Genomic DNA, 9488 nt, shown 5'->3' with positions numbered 1-9488 from the left:
TTTCAGATGAGGCAAGCAGATGGATCTTTCATGTTTGTTTATTTGTTTATTTATTTATTTATTTAATTTGTTCAACTTGTATGCCGCCTTTCTCCGAAGACTCAAGGCGGCTTACAATGCATTTAAAAACCATATATAAAACATTAAAAGTTAAATCATTAAAAACCATTAAAACCCATTCACACCATTCATGGCCGGATCTTGCCAGATCGCAACAGTGAGATCAACAGCCCCAGGCCTGCCGGAAGAGCCAGGTCTTCACCGCTTTTCGGAAGGCCAATAGGGTGGGAATGGTCCAGACTCAGGAGGTAACTGGTTCCAGAGAGCTGGGACAGCCATAGAGAAGACCCTCCCCCATGGGCCCGCCAGCCGGCATTGTTTAGCTGATGGGACCCTGAGGAGACCAACTCTGTGGGATCTTACCGGTCGCTGGGAGCTATGCAGTAGAAGGTGGTCTTGAAGATACCCTGGCCCTGAGCCATGTAGGGCTTTAAAGGTAATAACCAACACCTTGAATTGTGACTGGAGACCAATAGGGAGCCAATGCAGCTCGCAGAGAATTGGTGTAATGTGAGTGTACCTAGGTGCACCCACGACAGCTCTCGCGGCTGCATTCTGGACCAACTGTAGTCTCCAAACACTTTTCAAGAGTAGCCCCATGTTTTGCTTATAGGGATGGGCGAGGAGACTTTTAGCATAGTTTAGTAGGTACAGGGTCATGATCCTTCCCATCCTGGCCTGTTCAAATACACATATGTGGTAGTCTGATCCATTCATTCAGTTTTGTAAAGTTGGAAGTTTTGTATATACATATTTTCATATATAGCATATAAATTCCAATGAATGATCTGTGTATGCAGGATGAGCCTTTTCTGATGTTTTTCCATGGGAGTCCAAGAATCTTCAGGAACATGTCACACCATTGGAAAGTTCTAGGGCTACTTTATCTGGGCTGGAAAAATATACATAACCAACAAATGGCAGCAGGCAGATATAATAAATCCTATCTCTTTGCTACCAGCTAGTGCTTATATAGAGTGCTGTAGCTCATATGTGGTAGCTCTGTCTTTCAGATTGCAGAAAACAAAGCTAAGAAATAAGTCATGTTATTTTAAGCAAGTTGTTTAAGGTTTTGTATTTGTTTAAAACAGCTAACAGCTGTGGTTGGGAGGGGCTGATTTTCAGTGGAATGGAGGTGTCTAGGAAAGGAATATACTACAGCACTTATCAAAATGATTCATCCTGCTTTTAGCCCTGAAATTAATGTTCCTGTCAGCAATTATTTTGACAGTATGATCCAATTTCTCTGAGTTTCTTGCAGGTCAGTCTTCATTTTGCAAATCAAACTAGCCATGTAACTGCATTGATTTAGCCTTAGTCTTTTAACAAGGTAAACTGCTTGAGAATAATTTTCTTTAATCCTAGAAGTTTGAAACTAAAGGCAGCTGAGGCCACTTAAGCTATCTTTAAAAATGTTGTCAAACCCTGCTTATTTTACGATCCTCCAAATTAATAGAATGTACTTTAAGAAGAAGAGACAGCTAATAAAGTTCTTAAAGCTAAATTGGACCAAGGATGAGAGATCTGAGTAGCTGCAATACTATCTGTGCTACAGCTTTTAAAAATCTCGGTATATTTTCACATTACAGAAAAAGGGATATCTTGTCAGCATGCTGTCTCAAAGTTTGTGTATTCACAGAGGATATAAAAACATCTATGGGTGTGAATGGGCGGAACATATTTTCTTTAAAGTGATGTCTGTGGAAGCATTGCTTATAGCAGTTGCTTACATGCTGGCTGGGGAATTTTTGGAGTTGAAATCCACATGTCTTACGGTTACCAAGGTTGAGAAACACTAACTTACAGAAACGGGAGGTTTTCTTAAGGCCGTCGTAGCAAATGGTCTAAGGAAGTCACAGATGGGAAGGAATGCCTATCTTGCCAGCAAAAATTCACTCAGGGCTCAATCAAAGGCAGGTGACAACTGAGAATTAGAGGAAATTGATAGGGTGATGTAGCTTTTTTACATTTACTTTTTAGACATTGTTGAAGTATGCTTCTTTTTTGGGAAAACTATTAGTTTTGTATTTGCATGAATCTAATGTTAATTCCATGTCATGTTCAGTTTGAGTTGGGATGCCTGCATATTCTGCTCATGCTGGTTGGACATCTTATTCTCACTATGTGCTCCAAGGGAGGAAAATTAAAATTCATTCAGCTTTGGATTCTGTGAAATAAACCTTTCTACCCTCGCTAAAGCTACTTATTCTTACTTTCCTGGAGTAGGCTTTAATAAAAATTGCATTGGGGAGATTAATTTAAAACGGGAGTGCCCTGAACCATGTGGGATTCTAAAGTTAGCGATCTAACATTGTTTTTATCTCTTTTCACTTTTCAGGTTTGAGACTGACAAAGGAAATGTCTTGGGGGATTCTTTGCTCTGTTGTGAATCACATTATACAGTATTTTATTCTCTGCAATGACTGCTAACCTTTTGTAGGCCCAGTTCAGAGTGTGAAGTTTAATTTTCAAAATGCTAAATAACTAGGACCCAGGTTTCCTGAAGAAACATCTATTCCAGGGCTGTCAAATTAGCGGCCCATGGGCCGGATGTGTCTCATGTGCTGGCCACGCCCACCCGTTTTAGCGAAGGGGAGAAAAGTCGTGATATGTCATGTGATGACATCTATTCCTTTATTTATCTACATCACAGATGTCAAACTCGCCATGTCACGTTGCCATCACATGACATTTTGCAACTTTCTCCCATTTGCGGAGTTGGGGTGCGTGTGGCCTGCGCGTGACACATCCGGCCTCTGGGCCGCAGGTTTGACACGTCTGATCTACATGAATCCTAAGATTTTCCTCTTGAGTTTTTTCCCCTTCAAATGAACGAGGATGAACATCCAAATAGAGGGAATCTTTTCAGTGATGTCAACTCATAACTGAATTTTTTCCCCATTAGCATCTACATTATGGACCTGAAAAGTAGGAATAGGCATTTAAAATATATTTCAGTGTTTCTAAACATTTCCTGATTTTGTGAAATTTATGTATTACAATTATTGCTGATGAACTTATATAAAACCACAGAAAATACAAAATATGTTATTTGTCACATCTTCAATTTGATTTTCACCTAGGCAAAAGAATTGGAATTACTGTGCAGTCCAGAAATATAGTAGCTTTATTATGATCCAAAAATATAGTAACAGGATAGTAACGTTTTTTTGGTCTTTTGCCATAAATATGTTCCCCGTGCCAAAGAAATTTGTTTATTGGCTAGGTTTAACTATATCTGTTGGGATTCTTCTTGAGTACAAAAAATGCTAGTGGCCTGATGCTTTGTTCTTGAGAATTATATCTTTTCTTGTACAGGTTTGCCACATAAGATTTGATCCTGAAAGGACCATTTCAACAGATTCTGTAGAGCTTGCAAAAGGAAAAACTGAACATTTGATTGTACCTTAATATTAATATTGCAAAATATGATGTTTTTGTTAACTCTGTATTGCTATTTTGAATGCAAGAAATCCTATTTATTAACAATTGACAACCTCAGATAATTACTTTTCAGTAAATCATTATTATAGAGATGATTTCTTTCCCAGCCTATCATATCTTGAGGTTGGGATATTCCCCTGGATATAGGTATAAGTCATCACATCCAAAATGATGGGTGTGTCTATTTATCCCACTTAAACACAATAGGAGCAAGATGTAATTTACTGATCCAGTTTTCTCAATTTTCATGACACACTGAGCCATAATCTAACCATGTTGTTTGGAGCTCATCACATATTACACTAAGATAATTGGCTAGTGTGTCGTTCCATGTGTCATATGAATCTAGCCAATGAATTGCTATGTAATGTGGAATGGTTCACATCTGACCTAGAGATTGGTATAAGGCAGATTTTGGATGAAATGAACTCTTTAATAGTTCTTTGAGTATGCATACTATCAAGGTCCTTCTGAGCTCCCCCTTTCAGTACAACTCAATCTGGTTCTGCAGGTTTATTTAAATGATCTGGGTACCCTTTGCGCAAGAAGATTGTGCTGTGTCTCTGTCTAGTAGTTGAACAGTTTTTGACCTACATTGGAAGAGAAGGGTGGAGATTAAGCCTAATGATGCAGAAAGTCACTAGAAAACAAGGCAATAGCCATTGCCTTTTCTATTCAAGCTGTTTTGCAGAAATAGACTTCTCTTCACTAAGCCTCCAATGTGTAGATTCATATGGCAAATTAATAGAGGTATCTGTAATGTCTTTTTTTTTTTCATGACTTCATGGATCTCTTGACTCCAGATCTTCCACAAGAACCTAACAGAGTTGCTGCTTGGTGAAGAAGTTAGAGATCTTGGTGAAAACTGCTGCTAGCTATAGACCTATCAAAAGCATCATCTGAAGTAATTTCTCATTGTTGCCATGAGAATATGAACACTGTTACCACACTTAAGCACTGGCAGAGGCCCATGAACTTTAAGAAGAGTACCCAGGGGCATTGGAAGAGCATCACAACATTTTTTAGGAGCTGGCGCCCATCTGAAAACAAAGACAAACTTGCCATAGAATCAAATTATTCTTAACTTCTCTCTCTTGTAGCTTTATAGTCTTCCTCCTCAAATTTTTCAGATGGAGGCTTCTTATGCTAAACATGGGACTCTTTTTCCAGTAGAGTGATGTTTCAAAAGAAATAAGACAGTTTTGTCCCCCCAATACATTCTGAAAATTATTATACATGTTTGTAGAAGGACTCAAACAACTCATAAGTCACGAATCCCTGTGTACCTGCAAGAGATCTAAATCCATTCACTTCTTATTCCTGCTCATTTCCCTTGACCGTTAGTAGCTCAGATTTTTGTAGATAGTTTAAGCTTGCAATAAATCTTTATGCTGATTTAAACTGCCTGAATCTCCTGATTTCCCTGGTGCTTGACATGTTTAGGTCATGAATTATGACTTAAAGCAATTAAGAAAAATGAACAGATATATAGTGATGAATACTACAAATGCACACTTAGCACTGCAGCATTATCCCCCAACTTGTTTTTAAAAATTTTTGTAGACATTCAGCTTGTCATGTTAATCTGTTTCTGGACAACCATTTGCTGTGTGGCACATTAAAGAGCTTAAAAATGCATACTCTTCTGTGGGTGCAGAGAATTTGCAGAAGTGGGGTATTTCATTTCAATGCTTACAGCTTATTTCTCATTTTTTCAATAAGAGTAGAAAAGAGTAGAAAAACATCCTGTACTATCAAATTTGGTAGCAAAATGGCTAATGTTTTACAATATAATTTCTCCCCGATTTGGGGTTTGTTCTTTGAGGGGTGAGTAGATGGTGGGGGTGGAATGTTTTAAGGTTGAATGAGAGCACAGTGCTTCCATGAAGCAAAATATACTCATACCAAACCCCCAAATTAACAAGCTTTCAAAATTGTGTCATGGGATCAATTAAGACATATTTTTATTTGTATTCTGTTCTTTGCTTATGGGATAATAAGTTGTTGAATGTTTCTTGAAGACTCTATTTCTGATAACTGAAAGAAAGCCACTATTCTCTTATCCAAAGGAAATGCAGCAAGAGAGAAGGAGAAAAAATATGACTTTGTTAACTGGATCTAAGGAGGTGTTTCACAGAATTGTAATTAAAAGTTTACTATTCAGTAATCTTTTAATTTGTGGTGTCTCTTTGGTTGTTTAATATATTGTGGATAAATATATCAGGAATGTTTATGGTGATGCTGGTTGGAGATCTGAATGTGCGTGGACTTTGTATGTGACAATGCCATGTTGATGGAAAACACAAATGATTTGCAGTTATTGTAAAATAGATTGTATGATACAACAAGAAGTACAGATCGGAAAATTCATGCATCAAAACCCAAGACAGTTGTACATGACAGGAAAAATTGAGTGAATGATTGTAAATTATACATAAATGACGGGGGGAAAAAACCAAGACCAAATGAGATAAATTTATATATTATGGTAGAATATTTACTGTACTGAGTGGATAACATTTAAAATGTCCAAGTGCTGGAAAGAAGGCAGCATGTAGTAAACGTGCTTTTGTGAAGAATTAACATTTGTTGAAAGACTTAAAACTGGCTATGTATAGGCCTGCTTCTGTCCATTATGTTATTGGGAAATAACTTGTGGATACGTTAGAAAAATATAAAAATAAGTTGAATGTAAGGGCTACATAAGAAATATATCTGGCAAAACAAGTAGGTGGCTCAAGTTTGAATGAGTGCTGAACGAATGAACGAATTGACCAGCATAAAAGTAGTACATTGAGGTAAGTTAGTACCAGGGGTGAAATCCAGCAGATTCTGACAGGTTCTGGAGAACCAGTAGTGTAAATTTTGAGTAGTTCGGAGAACTGGTAGCGGAAATTTTGAGTAGTTCGGAGAATCAGCAAATGCCACCTCTAGCTGGCCCAAGAGTGGGGTGAGAATGAAGATTTTGCAATATCCTTCCCCCAGGAGTGGGGAGGGAATGGGGATTTTGCAATATCCTTCCCCTGGAGTGGGGAGGGAATGGGGATTTTGCAAAATCCTTCCCCTGCCATACCCACCAAGCCACACCATGCCCACCAAGCCACACCAACAGAACCTATGGAATGAATGAATAACAATTCAGTTACATGAAGAAAGAGTGAATGGCTAGAAAGAAAAAGAAGAAAGTTATGATTGGATGGACTTGAGATCCTGGAAGAAAGCAAGGAGAACCTTAAAGAATAAAGGACAATGTAGAAAGTGGCATATGGGTATAGTGGAAGCAAAGATGGTTTGCAAACATAGAAAGGCATGGAGAGATGTAGTGAACGGTGTTGCATAAAGCTATATCTCTTATTATCTCATCCATCAATCCCTTTGGTTTGCTCTTTCTTACTCATTTTCTGTGCTTTGGCTCACACAGGTCCCCTCAAGAGGATCTGAATCTGTTATTTTTATTTTATTTTATTACTGTTAGCTGTCTGGAAACCTTTGTGGAGGGAAAAACAGAATATGAATCTGGTGGATATTTTCTCCTGGCTTTCTTCAGTATGTTCAGTATTTTCATTCAGCTGGCAGCATAACCTGAGGCACTGCTTTCTAAGAAGCATTCAAGGGACCTTCTCCTCAGCAGAGCTCTTCAGTACTACAGTACAAAGAAAAATTGCTTCTCTGAACACACACACGCCATATTATCTCAACTGATTATATTGTACATGCCACAAACTCCTCTAGTAATTAATACATTACATTGTTCCTACAATCAACTCTCCCCTTTGGATAGATTTCTCACTGAATTCACTTTTCATTTGCTAGTTGAAGACACAAAAGAGCAGGGGGGGTTTCTACTTACCTTTACCACCGATTTGCAGGATTGTGCGCACAGATCACCGATTACGACATCCGGGGCGGGGGGGGGGGCTCCTGCCGGTTTTACTACCGGATCTTGCGAACCGGTCTGAACGGGGGGCAACCCACCACTGGGGTGGGGGAAATCCCTAGAAAAGAAGTGGGCAAATATTCTCTTCAGCTTCTAGAAGTATCAGACACTTGCTTTCAAAATGAAAGCCAGGATTCCTAGAGATCTGGCTCATCTGAAGGATGTCTCTCTTGTAGACATCCTTAGTAACTTTCTAAAAGCCAGAACAATTTCCTATCTTTTTGAATGCCATGTAGAAATGAGCAGTGTAATGGCTTACCCAGGAGCTTCTGAATTTTAACTCCATGGCTCTTCAATGAACGGAGGGAAGGGATTCAATCTGATATCTTGTGTGTAGGTGCTAGTCCCTCTGCTATTCAGAATGGGGCAATCGAGATGACCTTGTGCTGTTGTTTTACAGATCACTGTTGCCCAAAACGTCTTAAGGATACCAACAGGGCAGTCAGTTAAATTACAATGCATCTTATTTATTTGTCAAATTTATAACTAACTTATCCCAACTCTAGGTGGCATATAAGTTAAAGACAACATTCAATTCAATAAAAAAGAAATTCCTAGGAGTTAAACATTAAAGACATGATAAAATCCCCCCCCCCCCCCACGGGCCTAAACTATCTACCCCTAAATGAGACTTCAAGCCTCATTTAAAAGATGGATACTGTTGTAAGAAAGGTGCCTAGGTCCACCAGAAACTATGCTGGACAGTTTTTCAAATGGGCAGGCCCTGTGCCAGTTATCCAAGGCAAAGTGAAGATGGTTACAGTACTTAAAACATTAGAAGTATTTTTATTTATTTATTTATTGTAATTTATATAGCTACCTACTCACAATGACTCTAGGGGTTTACAGATAATAAAAACACAATGTAGAAAAAACCCCAGAGAATCAAGTAACTTTCTTAGTATTACACTGTGGAAGTTTATCTAGAATTTACTGAGCTACTCAAGCTGGCATTTTGATTGTGGTAAACACAGCCAGCGATTCACTACAGAATCTGTGCTGTAAAGGAGGCCCCTTTAATGAAAGTTGGCAATTTGGGACAGTAGTGGGTTGCCCCTGGTTTGGACCGGTTTGCAAGAACCGCTAGTAAAAACCAGCGGGAGGCTCCACCCCCTGATCTAGACGTCATCAAAGTTGATCTGCGCATGTGCACAAAAGTGCGCGCGTGGGCGCGATGCGAATCGGTAGTAAAGATAAGTAGAACTCACCCCTGATTTGAATCCCAAGGACAGCAACAAACAGGGTCATGTCATAAACTGGACAGAACTGGGCTATTCTGTTTTCTCGGGAGTTTCTGAGAGAGTTGGTTTATTGTTCTTTAATGAGGGGTCCTTGCTGCTCTCTGAGCTTGGTTGTTTCCTTGCAGACTTTTCATTACCCAAACCAGGTAACATCGTTATTCAAATATTCATTTAACATTCATTCATTTATTATTCAAATAACAAATATTTTCTTTTATTGTTTTTTTTATTTTTTAAATTGTGTTAAGGTTATTAGAGAGGGGATGCCAAGTTTCATATCCTTCCCACCCAAAATGGCAGGGCATCACATGGACAGTTTTTCCGCAACTGTAGTACTTACAAGCACTCTTACAAACACAATTGGAGAAGACTGCAGGGGCCTTTAAATTGCAGCAAACAGCCCTGGGGTTGTGTGTGTGTGTGTGTGTGTGAGAGAGAGAGAGAGAGAGAGAGGGAGAGAGACCGGTAGTGTAACAGGAGGATTGGAATTCCTTGACTTCTCCATGGATATACTTGTGTAAATCCTATGAGTGGAATAAGTGCACGCCTTGTTAGCCTTAATAGCTGCCATTTTGGTTTGTCTCAGTAGAGTGTTTGCAGCAGTTATCAAGCAGGATGAACTATTTCGAGCTGATATATTTTTTTTCCAGAGAATCTGCATCCTGCTTTTTAAAAGTTATATATACAGATTGAAAAGCTGAAACCTTTTCCCACCTCTAGAGGGACCACCAGGATCAATGATTAGATAGCTTGGTTGGCTTTGGGAAAGTCACGCGGTTTTGTTAAAGTTTCATTAGCAATTTTGT

The sequence above is a fragment of the Pantherophis guttatus genome, chromosome 6 (assembly GCF_059756535.1).
Source record: "Pantherophis guttatus breed Tessera chromosome 6, ASM5975653v1, whole genome shotgun sequence".
NCBI classification, from domain to species: domain Eukaryota; kingdom Metazoa; phylum Chordata; class Lepidosauria; order Squamata; family Colubridae; genus Pantherophis; species Pantherophis guttatus.
This window is presented reverse-complemented; position numbering follows the sequence as displayed.